The sequence below is a fragment of the Pteropus alecto genome, unplaced genomic scaffold, assembly GCF_000325575.1.
Source record: "Pteropus alecto unplaced genomic scaffold, ASM32557v1 scaffold48, whole genome shotgun sequence".
NCBI lineage: Eukaryota > Metazoa > Chordata > Mammalia > Chiroptera > Pteropodidae > Pteropus > Pteropus alecto.
In genome coordinates this window covers 2,616,014-2,633,014 of record NW_006442110.1, presented here as the reverse complement: position 1 = coordinate 2,633,014, position 17,001 = coordinate 2,616,014, and the positions used below count along the sequence as shown (strand labels likewise).

The following is a 17,001-nucleotide window of genomic DNA, read 5'->3' as shown; positions in this document are numbered from 1 at the left end:
CCGGCCTCGTGCCCCTTCCCCTCGGGGGCGCTTCTCCCCGGAGCGGCCCGGACTCGTGCTCTCCAGTAGGTTGTGGGATCGCGCGCCCGGGGAGCCGCGGCCTCGCTGCTTTCCTCTTCCCCGCTTGCATTGTTGCGACTGTATAGGTCGCTATTATTGGGTAATAGTCGCCGTTTTGCTCCGCTCCCTTGGGGGAGCGGGCCGGGGAGGCGCGCAGGGATGCGAGTGCGGCGGCGGGACGCGACGGAGCCCCCCGGTGCCCGGTCCGCTCAGCGGCTTCGGCGCGCCCCCGACCCTGCGCCCGCCGGGAGCGCGCACTGACCCAGCAGGTAACCTGCGCGCGGCCGGGGGGGCCCTCTCTGCCACCTGGGGAACGTTGTGTCCCGCAGACGTGATGATGGTCCAGAGAGAGGCAAATGCTTTACAAGTATTCCTGTAGACGAATCCCCAGAGTTAAGGGTTTTCTCTCTCTAGCGAGCCCTCTGCCAAAAATAGGACTCTCTTTTCCCATTGGGTGGCTGTTGTTGCTTTTAGTTCGTAGTTGGGGTGGTTAGTGTGCAAATACGGAATGCAGTCAACTTAGGTATTTATTTGCCCCATGTAATGGCCTTTCCCGTGGTGACATTAAAACAGCCCAAGCTAGGAGTGGAGTAAATGGTCACACTGTTTTTGAAAGGCATTTAGGAGGTGACAGGGAACTAAAGTCACTTTTACTTTACGCTCTGAGCTTTTAGGAGGACCTAAACATACCTTAACACTCCACAGATGTGTGTGTAGTTTTAACACTCCCTTTTGTGGCCACCCTGTCTACCTGATTTTCTGAAATCCTGGAGTTTCTGGGTTGTGTAGCAAAAGAGGGAATATTTAAAAAGCAAGAGAGCAGTCATTCTGTTTAGAAAAAATTTGAATATGAAATTTTTTTTGTTTAAAAAGGTTCTTGGCTATTAGAAAATTTTTTACTTGGAAGTTCTGTTTGTTGCTTTCTGTGGTAATTAGACACAGTTGCATCGCATTTCAAATTCTGAAGCATGCAAATGCAAGACTGGCTCGCTTAACTATTATGCCCATTTTGGGAGGTTTCAGGAGTGCTTGTTGAGCTTGAGAGGGGCTGCTGAATTCTCTAAAAATGTTAAAACTTTTTTTCTTATTGGTGTCATTTTTAACGATTTTGCCAAAGAGGAGGGAAAAATCTTTAGATATACTAGGATTTCACTAATTTATGAAATACACCCTCTCTGTGTCAGCCACAAGCTCAGGTCCTTGCAGGCATGCTCTGCATTTCCTAATATACCATCAGGTAATGTATCATAAAGAGGACCAAGGGACAAATGAATTGCCTGAGCTGATTCTGCAGTTTCCTTAGCTCATACAGCCCCTTAGACTCCTTTCCCTCTTACTGAATGTTATCTTTGTCTTGTCAGTATAGCCTCATTTCCTATGCATTTCAGGCTATGAATTCCTTGAAAGGAGGGGATAATCCTTTTTTTTTTTTTTTTTTTGCATCCCCAGCCCCAGTAGCATAGAACTTGGTCATGGGTACCTCCGTTGTTTTTTGAATGAGTACATCTTTTGGAAAAATTCTGACCTGGTGTTTGATCTCTTTTGATTTTGGCCACAGGAAACGGTCACTGCACTAACGCTGGTTAAGAATGTAAGCTTTATTATAATTATTATTAACTCCAATATCTAATACAGGGCCCCAATAGAAAAATGCTCAGGCTTTGTTTAGTTATGGCAATCCAGGAAGGTGCCACGAAAACAAATTGCGAAACTTTAATTTGCTTTTTTTCCTTCAAAACTAGCTTTAAGGTTTACATTTAAAAAAGAAATGGAGGTCTTTCACCCCAGGTTTAGTATTGCAACCTTGCCTTGAAAATGGAAAGTTAAAGCTCTTTCCTTTTGGAGAGATGAGGCAAACCCAGTGTTGGTACTGTGATCTGAGACATCTCTTACCGGAGGGGCCATTCTTGGGTCCTTCAGGGCCTTGTATCAGTTCACTCCCAGTTTACCCAGCAGGCATGGTGTGTGTGCCTTTCTTTAAGCAGGGGAAGTTAAAATGAATGTGTTTTAGGTTGAGGAGTTACTTGCCCTTCTTCAAATTAAAAGTTAGGGCCCAAAATACTTAGAAATGTGTTTGTGTTTATATTCTTTGCTCTTTCAGCCGTTCGAAAGGTCTCAAAGCCATGGGCTTTCTACCCTCAGCAGTTGAGTCAGTCTAGAATAAAATGTTTTGGGGGTATGAATTTCAAACTTGTCTTTTAGATAATGTCTGGAAAAAAGAGTATGCCATTTTTAAGGACCAATTCAAAGTTTACCTTGCCTTTTTTGATACCTGGTAGTTTCTGAGCGCGGTATGTTCTTGTGTTTGCTTTTCAAAACCGAGTTATGAACATTAAATGAAGAGTAAATTTAAATAAAACCTTGACTTTATTCTGTTACTAAGGACTTTAACCTCCCTGTTTATAATATATATATTTAATGTGCACCACAAACAAGATTATTATGGCACTAAATGTCTTTTAAAGTTTTTATTCACACAGATATTTTCTGGCTTCTAAAAACTGTGTTTCATTTTTGCTCAAGCATAGAACATTTTGCTTGGGGAAGACGTGGATCTAGTTTGAGCTTATTTTGCTGGGCCCCCATTTCCTCATTTGTAAAATGAGATGAATTTTAGTTGACTCTTTAAGGTTTCTTTAGGCCCTCAAAGCAGTGTATTCCATAGCTATTTCATAGTTTTTAACATTAACAGCATTTGAAAACTGTCCTATAAAGCTCAGTCTTATTCATGTTTGAGAAGCAGAGTTGTGAAGCCTGAGTTAGTCATTTAAATTTCTTCTCTGGGGAAACTTGGATCAAGTAAGCAGAGACCCCTTCCCTGCTTCCACTCCAGTTCCCAGAATTTCCCATGCTGCCCTTCTGTTTTTCCTCATGCTATCCCCTCTGTCTAGAGTACTGTCCCCTTGCTGTGGCTAGATAGACTGCTCCTTTAAAAAGGAAAGGCTCAGCTTCAAGCCCTGACACCTTTCCCCGCCCCACCCTCTCTCTCACCCCAGGCTGGGAGACATCCCTGGGATCCCATGAGTCCCTGGCTAGGTCACTGTCCTAGCACTTAACTCTTTGACTGGACATGGTTTCTCCCACTAGAGGGACCCTTTTTAGGGTAGGGACCGTGTGGTACGCATCTGTCCCTGGTACCTTAACACACTGCCCACAACAACATTCATTTAATTCCTATTTTGTTCATGAACATCCTCCCACTTAAAATCTTTACCAAGCCCCATGAAGTGTAGGTACTTATTGTTTAGTCCACCGTACGGGATACAGGTTAAGAAAGCCAGGCTTTGAGTGGTTCGGGTGAAGCCTAGTGGGTGATAAAGCCTGAGTTACAGGACAGGCATTCCAGAGCTCCAGCTTCCAACCAGACACTTCCTAAGCGTAGGATTTCTATGCGGGTGGAAGGGGAGAAAAGATCACAGTGAAAATGCTCTAAGGATTGATATCTGATCATTGATAGTTATGACAGAATTCAGAACTTGGTGGACTACCAGGAATGAGCTTATTCTTGGTCTTTTAGTAACTGGTGGACATGGAAGGAGAGTAATTGGGCACTGATGGGATAGAAATGAACAATTCTGGAACTTTGGGACTATTGTTGACTGCGAAACTTTTAAAACCATTTAAGACTGTTCAGATTTAACATTCTGCAGATTTTAAAATGGCCTGTCTCAGAAAATGCCTTGGAAAACAGATTGTATGAAATGTGTACAGCCATTTTATGTGTGCATAAAGGGTGTGTGCATTGGTGAAAACATTTAAAGTAGTAAAAATGGTTATACTTTTAAGGTAGTGAACTTTGTGTTTTTAAAATATTTTCAAAAAAACATTTAAGAACAAAAAGATACTACAAATGATCTCAGGACGGGAAAAGCCTCTCTAAGCATAACATCAAAATTAGGAATTGTGAAAGAGATGATTCATTTGATTACTTTAAAATAATTAAAATTCTATATGTTAAAATGCCATAAACAGAATTAAAAAGCACATGGCAAACAGAAAAATATGTAACTGACAAGCACATTTTCTTTTCTTACTATGGCTAGTTTATGAAAGAAGGATCAAGAAACATGAAAAAAAATTCAGCTTCACTAGCAGTACTAGCAAGTCCATGAGATAGTTTTTAAAAGTTTTGGTACACCTTAAAAAAACAAGCCACTTCTGAAGGTGGAGGGTGTGGGAAAATGAGCCTACTTATATGTTGCTAGAAAGAGTATAATTTAGTATGATTTTTCTGAGCGAAATATGTAACAAAAGCTTATAAAATATGTATGTACTTTGGAATAGCTAATCCACTTCTAAGGATTTAGTTTAAGAAAATATTAAAAATGACAGATTAATTTTTAGTCATGGGTACACTGTTATTTAACTAATGCTCTCTTACTGAGCATTTGTTTTCAGGTTTTTTTGCTATTACGGATTATTATTTCAGCATTGTTTAGATAAATCTTTTCATTTCTCTAACACTGTTTAATGACTATTGAGTATATATTAAATGACAAACATGCTATAAAACAACATATGTTTAAAAATTGTTTTGATGTGTGAGTATATGCATTAAAAAAGATAATAAACCAAAATGTTAATAGTGATTATCTCTGAGCAGTGGAATTATGGCTTATTTTTAGCTTATTCTTTTTGTTTTTTTCCTCTCCATTTTTCTACAGTGCACATGCATTTATAATATAAAGGATTATTTTATTAAAAAAAAAAAAAACAATAGAAACAGTGGGTCGACTTGCGAGCAAGGTGTTTCCACTTAGTTTAATGCTGCAATGGCGTTGGTGTTCGCTTTGCTTGCAGGTCCCTTTCCAGGTGTGCTGCTGCTGGGGTAAATATCTGACTTCTGGCAGGCGGTATTTCCTGGGGTCAGATTTCTCCTTTGCTGGGCTAATCTTCCCATTCTTTTCCCCATACCTTAATCCTTCAACTGCTTCCAGTTCCCTCAAGTTTTTCATGGCCTTCATGAAACTGCCTCAATCTCCTGAAACTCATTTATGATTTGGTAGTTTATGAAATTATAACACTGGATAATGTAGTGATGAATTGTCTTCAGTGTGGAAGTTCTCTTTTCTTAGTGATAATGTGAACTTCCTCTCCTTTTTTGCTTAGTTCATGATGCTTAGTGATAGATGTATTTTTAATCTGAATGTTTAAACTTGTCATTATGCTTAAAAACATAAATTTGCTTAAAAAAAAATAGAAAAAAATTTAGTTCTATAGCTAAGTTATCTTTCAGTTTAAGAAATGTATTTTAAATAACAGAAATTAGGAATACTATTGGAATTAAGAGAAAATAACTGCACAGAAATGCATCACCAAATGCTGGGAGGTGGGGGGATGCCTTTACTATGTAGAAATTAAGTTAAGCACATGCTAACTAAAATAGTTGAGTGTGCCTGGGCAGCATCTGATAGTCGGGACCTGGGAGAAAGGCCAGTGAGCTCAGACCTCCGTCCCTGCAGAAGGGACCAGGCCTGCTCCAGTCAGACTGGAAGGAGAGCTCTGCCATCCTGGACGAGGGTGGCAGACCAACCATGGGCCACAGACTAGTCAGACCCAGTGGAATACCAGGAGGAGAGCCCCGGGCTCATGTTTGAGAACTAGGAGACATTTGGGTATGGGGGAGGGTAGAGAAGACAAGAGTCTAAGAGTGGTTTCTTTTGACCTCCCTCAGCTCACAGATGTAAAGTCCTTGTAAGACTTTCGTAAGGCTCCTCTCGCATGTTCTCATGCCGCTGTTGATTCGGCGCTTGGCGTGTGCGAACCAGGCAGAACACATGGTGGTGACTGGGAGCTCCTCCCTTTGCAGATGCCTCACCTCAAACCAGTCTTTCCTTCGCTTTCCTGGTCGAAGGCAGACATGGACGGGAGTGCAGGCGTGTTTCGCTAGCCAGACATCAGGTGGAGACTCCCCAAGTCAGAGGGTCTCGTATTTGATGCGGTCTTCCCAAAAAGACAGAAGGGAAGGCTTCGAGGTGCTGTAGACATTTAGCCTGTCAATTGGTTTTGCCTGGAGTTAGCTTCTCCGCAGTACCTTTTTGAGCGTGTGGGCGTGACTGTCCTGTGTGGGGTGGGCGTGGGTGGGTTGGGTCGGGTTGAGTTGGGTTGGGTTGGGTTGAGGCATACCTGGTGAAGCATGCGGAGCATGTGATCACTTGGGACACTGTGAAGTGTTTGTTTTGCTCGCTATTTTTATAATGTGGCAGTGGAAGAAATTTCTGCCCTTCAAGGTTCTTTTGGCTGGTGTAATAATTAAATCAACCTGAGAGAAATTAACAAGAGAAAAGAACGAAGTTTAATTACATAGATACACATAGGAACCGCACATACATGAAGGTCAGAGACCCCATACATGAGAAGTTCAGAGACAGAGTTAAAATACATGTATATGTTGTCTGAGCTAAGGATGACGTAAGGCGCCCTGGGCCTCAGAGGGGAGGCGTCATTCACGCAGGTAGGAGCAGATGTTCGGTGGTCAGAAGTTTGCCCTGCCCTGTTGGTAGATCATAAAAAGTTGTTTCTGGCAGTAGCTCATTATAGGCAAGGCACCAAACTTAAATTGTTTGAGAGAGAGATGGGAGTTTCTCGAGAGGCCACCAGGTCTCCATTGCCTTCAGCTCAAAGTAATCCACATGCCGAAGTGGCACATCTTGGGGGGGGGGCCTGTTCTGAACCCCTTCAATAAGAAAAGAAAGAGCTCAGCTTTACCATGCCACATGTTGCCACATCTTCAGTATTTTTATTTGTTTAGAACAGTACTTGCCCATCTGTGTTCTGTGACATGTAAGGGATGGGGGTGGGAGGGGAGATTGGTGAATGAATGTAGGAAATGCTGAGTTTCATTTGGAGCAGCCTTTAATATGTTAATATCCTTACACATTGCCCCACTCTTATAGGGAGATAATGTATCCTACGTATATATCTTACAGGGTATGTGCATGTGTGTATATACGGTTACCCTCAAGTTAATACTAGCCTTTGGGAAAACTCTACTCCCATATTAAAGAATGGATTTTATTTTTAGAACATATACTGATTTTATTTATTTTCTTAATTTCTCCCCACTTTTACCCCTGACCCACGGATGTTGCTGTCTCCCCTTAAGAACTGGATCTATGAAGGTGGGACATCTCTTCCCATGCGCTCATGGCGTGCACCCGGGGCCTGGCACACCTGGAGTATGGGCCGTGGCTCTGCTGGGACTTAAACGTACTAGCCACTACTCTATGGAACCACCCCAAACACATACTGCTTTTAGAAGCATAGAATGTGAAAAAATACGTGACTTGCCATAGAGATGTATATAGTAATCAATGTGTTTGTTTTTTGCCCCTCTTTCATGGGGCACTGATCAGCATCTTGAAACACTAGTGTCCTTTGGGGGAGTGTGGAACCCTAATGAGTACAGGGTCATAGGTGCGGTTGTCTAGGAAAGAAAAGCTTCACATTATTCCTTGTTTAAATCCTAAATGATGTTGTAGGAGGAATCCAAAAACAATTTAAAGCACAGGGATCAGCATTAAATCCGTGAGTAAGGAGCAGCAGCAACAAAATCAAAGCATGTGTCATTAACGTTTTCTTGGTGGTGTCATATGTATGGGTAACTTTTAAACCTGGAAAATACTGGTTTGTAATATTAATTATAAAGATACTATGTCAAATTGTTTTTTTCTTTAAAAGTCTGAATTGCCTGAGTTTGAAAAGCTTTTCAGTCTATTAAACTCAGGCTTTCCTTAAAAGTTCTCTTAGATTCTTTCCTGTTGTTTTTTCTCTTGTGTTTCTAGCTTGGTGGTTCCTAGAGTGTGAACACTGTTCACATGACATGTGAAGGTCAAATTAGATTGGAAACGGAACCAAGTCTGTTTTCTAGAGCATTTTGGCCACTTCAGGAAGGGGTATGACCTGCATGCAGTGTTTTCCAGACTTCTGGGCCGGGTCACCTTTTTTTCTTGAATGATCTCTCGGCGTTGGCTTCTGTGGGGAAAACTGCTCTTCAGTTCTAGCTTTTCTTCTCTTAATGGACATTTAGAAGACATTTCTTTGATTTGATTCTGTTCTAGTTTATTTTGTTGTGGGGGTTTTCAGTTTTGTTTTGGCTGAAGCAGTTCTAATTGGTAACCGTCAGCTCTTTCACTTCCAGCTGAGCTGTGTTCACACCTGCCCTCGGGCTTGTCCTTGTGCCTTACCTGCCCTTCCATCTCAGCTTGCCCCCAGCTGATCTCATTTGCTCCCTAAACCATGTGCAACTGCTTTATTTGTAGCATTCTGTCCAAGACTTTTAATTTTTCTCTTCCATATTCAGTGAGCTACCAAGTCTTATTCTTCCAAATGCTCTGTATTCATACCTTCCTTTTAGACCCTACTATCTCCAGCTTCATGTGGCCCTTTCATCCTCATGCCTAATGACACAGATGTCATGTGACTGTAAAGTCTATCGCCAGCGGGTATTTGAGTCTCCATGGTTTGGTAGAGAGGGCTCTACTCTCAGTCCTTGTTAGTCCTTTACCGCACAATCTCATCTCATCATCCCTTTAAGCTCAAAAAAATACTGCCACTTTGGCTATGTGCACAGAACTAGCCTGGCTGGCTGTCTTGTCCCAGTTCTTCAAACTTGGAATGTAATTTTTAGTAATGAAATTGAGTGAAATTTCAACAAAGCTAACCAGTTTGGGGAAGTTCTGATAACTTTGAGATTTTACTTACCTATAATGATAAATGTAGAAATTTTCTGTCGATAGGCCAGTTTATGGAAAATGATTAAAGAACTGGCAAATTATAACCAACAAACCTCGCGTTATGCAAATACGTGTGTGAGTGTGTGTATATAACTAGGATAGTAGATTCCCTTAGCAGTTGTAGTGAAAAGTGATTTTAAAACATTCTCATGACTCCTTTGGCAGCAGTAAATCAAGAACTAGAGTTTTACATTAAAAGGATTTTTTTTCAAAATGCAGAGGAAGATTAGTTTGTTTTATCCACAGTCTAGTGTAGACAGTGTAAGTGCATACTCAGTGTGTGTGATCTGAAAAAATTGGTCCTATAATGTGTTGCTTTCTCTATAGTTTATTCCACTTATCCACTTATCCTTTGCAGGAATTGATTTATTTGTAAAGTTTTGATGTATAAATTTTAATTTAAAAAATTGTAAATTTTACTTTAGAAAATCGAATTGTGTTTGGAAGCCGACATCCTCTGAAGTGTCCCTTTTTTATATATGAGTCATCGATACAAAACTAGAAGGAAAACCTGGATTTTGTGATTCTGGTTTTTAAAAAATATTAACTATATTTTCAGCTGGGAATGTGGTTCGATAGTTTTCAAAAAAGCTATTTGAAGCATAAGCTTGAAAGACTTGCTTGAGAAAATACACAAATTAATGTGTCTTAACTAGGAGCTGTTTAATAAAAAAAATAAGTAAAAAATGCTAGAAACTTGAATCTGTTACAGAATCATCTTCTAAGGTGAAGCTGATGTTACAGCTGATGTTATAACAAAAGATTTCTTTCTTTTGTTATAAATATGGCTAAGTTGTTTTGAATCAGTGGAGAGACGATTTAAAAAAGAAAAACCCTCTCCTGCCTTCCAGAAAAATTCTTATTTGAAGGCTGTTATCAAATAGTGTATTTTCATGAGCACAGATGTACTAGATTGATGGGGAGAGACTGGCTTTAATTACTCTTGATTGGTCAGAGTCCAGACTTAAACACACACACTTGTGTTTTCTGTACCTCCTCATACCCTTTCCCCAATATCTATAATGTCTGAAAATATTAAATTTCCAAGTACTTCGTGTTGTAGTAGCTTATAAGGACATTTTCAACAAGATGCTTTTTATCAAGTGCAGCACTGAACACATGCATAGTTGGGGGACTGTAGATGTCTGACAGGTGGATCCACCGGGGCAGTAGTTGGCATCGAGCTCATTGTAAGTCTGAGTAGTCAGGACCATAGTCCATCCACTGGGCCCATTTCACTTAAAAGAGGGTGCTGGTTCCTCTGGGGACCTTCATAGGGAGAATAAATTGGTAAACTATATTCAAAACAAAAGCTCCAAATCAGAAAAGGAGCATGGTAGGGGTACAACTCTTTCTTTTTTAAACCAGTATGTAGTGAAACGGGAAGTGTCTTATTCACTTAGCTAGGAAAAGTTGCTGATCAGAAATTAACTTAGCGTTAATTTATTTGTGTTAGTGGAAAGAAAAGAAATGAAAAGCCTGGAAAACCTGGATTAGGCAGATAACTTCTTGTTTAGTGAGTTTTCAGAATCTGCTTATTTAGCAGATAATGTTTCAAGTCGTGGCATCCACCACCTACAAGGACAAACTTTACACACGGGATAGATATTTGGAAATTAGTTGAACAGAATCGGGGGAGCTGTGAGTTGAAGCTTATTTCATTTAAACGAAAGTTAACAGCATTTGTACTAGAATAATGCATCCTCTCCTGAAGTGGTGCTTGAGCAGGCCAAGGCCAGAGAGGGAGAAACTTGCCCCTCATGTGACATGGGACTGTGCCTTCCTGGCTGAAGGTGCATGTCTAGATTGCTACCCTTGGTCGCCTGAAGATGTTTCCTGTACCACCAGCATCCTGCCGTCTTAGGAGTGAAAACGATTGCTGTTTATATCTGTGAATCTGCGTTAGTCTGGGTTAAAATGCCATGGCACCAAGACAGAAGAGAAATTGGATGCCGATGTGCAGTGAACACTCAGTAGTGGGTTTTCCAAACTTGGTGGATTCAGTACACTAGCAGGTCACCCGTTAACTAGAAGATGGGTAAGAAACATTTTTCAAGCTGGTATTTTAAAGCATACTGTTTTTTTGTTTTTTGTTTTTTTTAAATGGTTAGAATGAAAGGTTCAGATGAATTTTAAGAAAAAAATGAGATTTCAGAGAGTTTTTCATAGAGTTTAATTAAAACTAAATTGTAGGTGAAGAAAAAAAAAGTCCTGAAAATCAGGGTTGCATCTAGAGAAATGTAAAAGTGCTTCTCTGTGGATCCCCAGGTCCATCAAATATGAACTCCCGGCTTCTAACTGTGGGTACACTTTGGTGGGCATGCGGAGGAAGTACTGTCCTTGGTGGCATCACTTATCTAGGGTATTGTAAAATTTTCAGGCAACATTAATTTCCTTCATTTTGACTAAAAAAAAAAAAAAAAGCATGATTGTTTTTACATTTTCCTCCTCAGAAATATTTAAAAATTTTTTTTAATTTAAGTACCATGTTAGGAAATTTCAGGGACACCTGCTAAACTTGGTAGAAGTGTTAATATGAATAGTAGCAAATGCTTACTGTGTGTCAGGTCCTCTTCTAAACATTTTATTTACATAACATCTATTCCTCACAGCAACCTCATAAGACAGGTACTGTTATTGACCCCATTAGAGGTCCTTACAGACACAGGAGGCGAGGAAGCCCGTGAGTTGGGGAGCCAGAACTTTGAAGCCCCACAGACATCCACATACATTTCTATATTAACTATTCAAAACAGTCATGTCACTGTGTAATATGGCTCCATGCTTCTTGAATTGTTTCCACAGTAAGAAACGTATCTTGTAGGATAACCCCATGTACACAGAGACATAACTGAAATAAAAGATGACCCGAACAACACTTAACATGGTATGTTCTATGAGCTCTTTTCTTTCTGTTTCACTTTTTTGAAAAGTTCGTTTCCATTTACAAAGTCACTGTCATGACCCACACATTAATGGGTCACAGTCCTCAATTTGAAAGACATACATACTATAGATAATCATGATCAAATCTAATACCATTTTTCCTTGTTCTAAAGTGAATGCAAGTGCTTGGAAATAAAATAAAAATGCAAGCATCAAGCTAGATGATTGAATAAATGTGTTCATAAAAGCATTGTGCTGAAACTGAGAACTGAAATTTAGTCTTTAGCAGTTAAAACTAGTTTATGCGGACAAACCGTCTCTTTAACACCTGGTATATTTTAAGTGGTTATAGTCGTCTGCACGTTTTCATGTTTTCTAAAGCAGTTCACACCAGTGATGCTTGTGTCACCCTACTTGTAAGTCACATGTTAATTAAAACAGAGAGTTTATATGCTGACCGAATCTTAGTTATAAGGTAAACAATATTTAAGGCTTTGATTGGATTTTTAGGATCTCAGAAGACCTTCTATTAATTAGTTGTTCAAGTACCAAATCTAAGAGAATGAAAATATTTTCCTAATACTAAGGTGTTCGTCGGAGAAAATTCCATACTTAATGACATCTGAAGTTTATCCTAATTATAAAGTTGTATGTGTTTGGGGGGAATGAGTTGAATAAGCATGTTTCTGTGTTATATAATTAGAAGGACAAAGATCGATCTCCAGGAGAAGGCAGCTATATTCATTCACTTTGTGTAAGTTTGAGGGTCTACTAATTTCAAAGCTCTGCTCATTTTTAGAAAGTGGGAGAAAGAGGCATAGAGAGGACTGACTAAACCACGAAGCTTTAAATGCATGTGTTCTCACTTTGCCCCGGGATGGTACGTCCTGGCCTTGTTTCTTAAATTTTTAAAGCCATCAGTTTTACAGTTTTTATGACTTATTTGAATAATTATATTTCTCTTAAATTTCATACATAATGTAAATGTTGTACCCCCCATTTTTTTTCAGTACTATTACTCTGCCCATAGGAAAAAAATGACATGTAATTAACCATGTTCCAGCATGTCTCTTACTTTATAATTCTATATGCTGATGTACTGAGCAGTTTTTTGTTTTTAAGTGTCATCAGAGATTCAAGTATGTCCTCCAAATATTTAGAATAGTAAATTCATCAGTATTTGTGGAGCACCTGCCGTGTGCCCAAGTACTGTGTTTGGTGCTGCAGATTCATATGAGTTAGGCCCTACCCTCCATCCACAGAACAGAGCTCACAAGTTGGAGATGTTGCTTCTGTTAGGTCTGAAAGTCCCAAAGCTAGGTGTTCTGTTTAGAGAGAACTTTTAATTACTGACATATTTTTCCATTTTTATGCTAAAAGTTATGAATGTAAAATCCACTTATTTAAACATCAAATAGGAATAATTAGCAAAATAGCCTAATTTTGAATTAAGGAAAATTAAGCAAATATGGTATTTGATATTCAATACTAGGTTTTTATATACTCATGTTTTCTAGATTACAAAATACAAGTATATTTCATGAGCAAAATATAAAAATCAAAAGTAAGCCTCTTAATTTTTTGTTTGTTTTTAAAGACTTGATTTTTTTTTACAGTACTTGTAGGTTCACAGCAAAGTTAAGAGGAGGGTACAGAGCTTTCCCATATATACCCCTGGTCCCCCCCACACACACAGTCTCCCATGTTATATAAGTATCAGTCACCAGAGTGGTACGTTTGTTACAATGGATCAATCTATTGATACATCATCACCCAAAGTGCGTAGTTGACAGTAGGATTCACTCTTGGTGTTGTATAGTCTGTGGGTTTGGACAAATGAATAATGACATGTATTCCTCATTATCGTATACAGGATATAGTATCACTGCCCTAAAAATCCTCTACGCTCTGCCTATTTATTTGTCCCTCGTCCAAACCCTTGGCAGCCATTGATCTTTTTACTGTTTCCATAGTTTTGACTTTTCCAAGATGTCATGTAGTTGGAATCTTGTAGTACGTAGCCTCTTTAGATTGGTTTCTTTGATTTAGTAATAGACCTTTGAGGTTCCTTGATGTCTTTTAATAGCTTGATACCTTATTTCTTTTTAGTGCTGAGTAATATCACATTGTCTGGGTGGACCACAGTTTATCCATCACCTACTGAAGGATATCTTGTTTTTTTTTTCTTTCAAGTTTTAGCAATTATGAACACAGCTGCTGTAAAAATCCTTGTGCAGGTTTTTGTTTGGACATAAGTGTTCGGTTCATTTGGGTAAATACTAAGGAGAATAATTGCCAGATTATATGAGTGATAATAAAATAGTTTTACAAAAAGTGTTTAACCAAAATTAAAATTGAAATCCTTTCTAAGTGATTGCTAAATCATAAGGTAAGAGTTATGTGAAGTTTGTAAGAAACTGTCACACTTTTCCAAAGTGGCTGCACCATGTCACATCCCCGCAGCGATGAATGGGAGTTCCTGTCACCCCCACATCCTCGCCAGCATTTGATGTGGTCAGTGTTCCAGATTGTGGTCATTCCGATAGGTGTTTGGTGGTATCTCATTGTTTTAGTTTGCACTTCCTTGATGAGGTAGGATGTGGAGCATCTTTTCATATGCTTATTAGCCATCCCTATATTTTCTTTGGTGAAGTTTTTGGCCTGGTTTTTTTAGCGGTTTTCTTACTGAGTTTTAAGAGTTCTTTATATATTTTGGCCAAAAGTCCTTTATCAGTTCTTTTGCAAATATTTTCTCCTGTGGCTTGTCTTCTCATTCTCTTCACATTGTTTTTTCACAGAGCAGAAGTTTTTAATTTCAGTGAAGTCTACCTTATCCTGCCTTTGGTTTTCTATCTGAAACATCATTTTACTAGGGTTCGTCTAGGTTTTCTCCTATGTCGTCTTCTAGGGATTTTATAGCTTTGTTCCACTTTTATTTTTAAGGGAGGTTTTGTAAATATTACTTGAATAATGTTCAACATACTGAAAATGTCCTCACATTTAATGGATTTTAATCATTTCCTGACTAAAGTCAGACAAATTAAATGGGTCTTTAAGGATCATCTCCTACCACCCTATTATTCTTTTTAGAAGGAAGAAAGAGAGATATCAGTTGGGAAATTCCACTGTGTACCAGGCATGGAACCAGACATCATTTTTACGTAGGATGTCTCATTTAAATCTTACAACAGTTCTAAGAAGTTGGTACATGGGTCTTGCATGTAAAATGAGTTAACAGAATTAGAACTGGCATCATAGGAGCCAAGAGTCTCCTCCTGAGTGAATCTGACTTGTGGTGCTCAGTCGTTTTGAAGTTTCTGTGTTTGTCTCTTCTCTGGAATTATGGGCTTAGTATTTCCTAACTCCTATCTGAGGGTGATCTGAGTTGGGGGGTCATCTTGATGAGATCCCCCTGTTAGAGGGCAGTGGGAAGCATGAACACAGGCAGAATATGGTCAACTTTATATCAGACTTTGAATTCAAGGTTACATACATTCAACCGTGAGACCTGCACAAGAGTTTTATTATGAGACTACTGTTGCAAATAATTTTCATTGGCTGTACATTATTTTTGAATAAGATATGTGGTTGGTTCTGGAAGTTAAAGCATGAAAGTGGTTATGTCCATATTCACTTACAAGCTTTATAATAGTTGTGCTTGTATACTTACTAGCTTTAGAATTTAAAGGGAAAATTCAAGTCTCACTCATACTTTCATTGTATAGCGGTGAATGGGGATAGATAGTAAGTCGTCCCATTATCCCAGCTAGTCCAGGAACCCTCCTGTGACACCAGGTAACAGGAGAAGTGGGCTTCTGTTGGTTTCCATCAGCGAGAGAGGCCAGCATCTTCTCACGTTGTTCTGAGTGGTCCATTTCTCCTGGCCTGCAGCCTGGCGTCTACTCTTGGAGCCAAATTCTTCAAGGCCACTGTCTCCTGGCACTTAACTACCACCAGAGACTTTTTTATAATAGACCTTCTCTTGATTTATCTCAGACCTTTAACACTGTCGAGAACTAGACGTTTCTTAAAAGTACCCCGTCTTCCATCTTTTGCCCTCCTGGCGCTCCTTCCGTGCACTCCCCCATCTCTTGCGGCACCCTTTTTCTCTTTGCGGGGGCGGCAGGGGGAGTGGAAGGCAGGGACTCATTTTCCCCGTGTCCTTTAAATATAAGCTCAAGTCTTTATTAAATTCTTCCTTCACACTTTGAAGATTTTTTCATGTCGATGCCAATAGTCTCACCTTTTTGCAGATTATTGAATTTGCTTCTTCAGGCGCAGTTTCCTTTGGGTGACAGTTCTAAACTGCCTGCTTGGACATTTTCATTTTGGTGTTATTTTTTTAAATCATTTTTTTAATCACTTCACATTTATCATATCTAAAATTAAGCTCTTCATCTTCCCTCTAGATTAGGTTTCTTCACATAACTTATTTAAGAGAAATTCTCTTAGTAATATTACTTTTCTCTTTTGGGTTATTTTTCTTTAACTTCCTTTACACTTGGGGTTTTGCCAGCATGAGAACTTTTTTTTAAAGAGTGTTTAATTTAGTGATACAAAGAATTTCACGTAGACAGATTCAGGAGTGCCTGGATGATCATCATTTAACCCAGAATTGCCATGAGACTGTGCTTGTGAGTTGATCATTTATTTACAGTTATCTCGTTGCCAGGCGTTACCTAAAGCAGAGGATACAATTAATTGGTTGAGATCCTGTCTGCCAAATATGGCTCACAATTGTTTTTATCGCTTTTACAGTGCAACGTTTTGCCTTTTTTAACCTTGAAAGATGTTGAAGTACAGTAAACACATCCCCTCTGAGAATTACACTTTAACATATTTAACATATTACATATTTATTACCTATTTAAGATCTGCAGAGTGAGTTTTGTACCTAACTGTAATTTCAAAGTGTCGATGAGCATTAATATAAATGATATTGATAATAGCTGTCACGAAATAATGCAGATACCTGTAATTTTGTGGTGGCAAAGTCAGAGGTGCTACTAAAACCCCTGTGCTCTGCACTCACGATTGGAGGAATTGTCGTTTCAGTCAGAGGTTGGTGAAAAATAAGATGTGTTCTCTCATCTACATCCACAGTTCCTGAATCCTGTCCATGGACCCCGAGGGACGTCTCAACTTACACCCCTCCCCCACCCTGCTTCTTCCCTCCCCCATAGGTAACCATTTTTAGTTTTCAGTTTTATCTTACCATTTTTTTTTTATTTTTGAAAAGAAAAAGATATATCTTTACCTACCTATGTGTTAGTATTTGCTCCCCTCCGTTCACACACAAAAGGAACCTTTTTTCATTGAA

At 39.3% G+C, this 17,001-nt stretch overlaps 1 protein-coding gene across 1 annotated transcript in view; it reads left to right on the top strand.

Annotated features, from left to right (window-relative positions):
• The window catches only part of CUL1 (cullin 1), an 81,821-nt gene that overhangs the window by 1,173 nt on the left and 63,647 nt on the right, over positions 1–17,001 (top strand). The window lies entirely within an intron of this gene.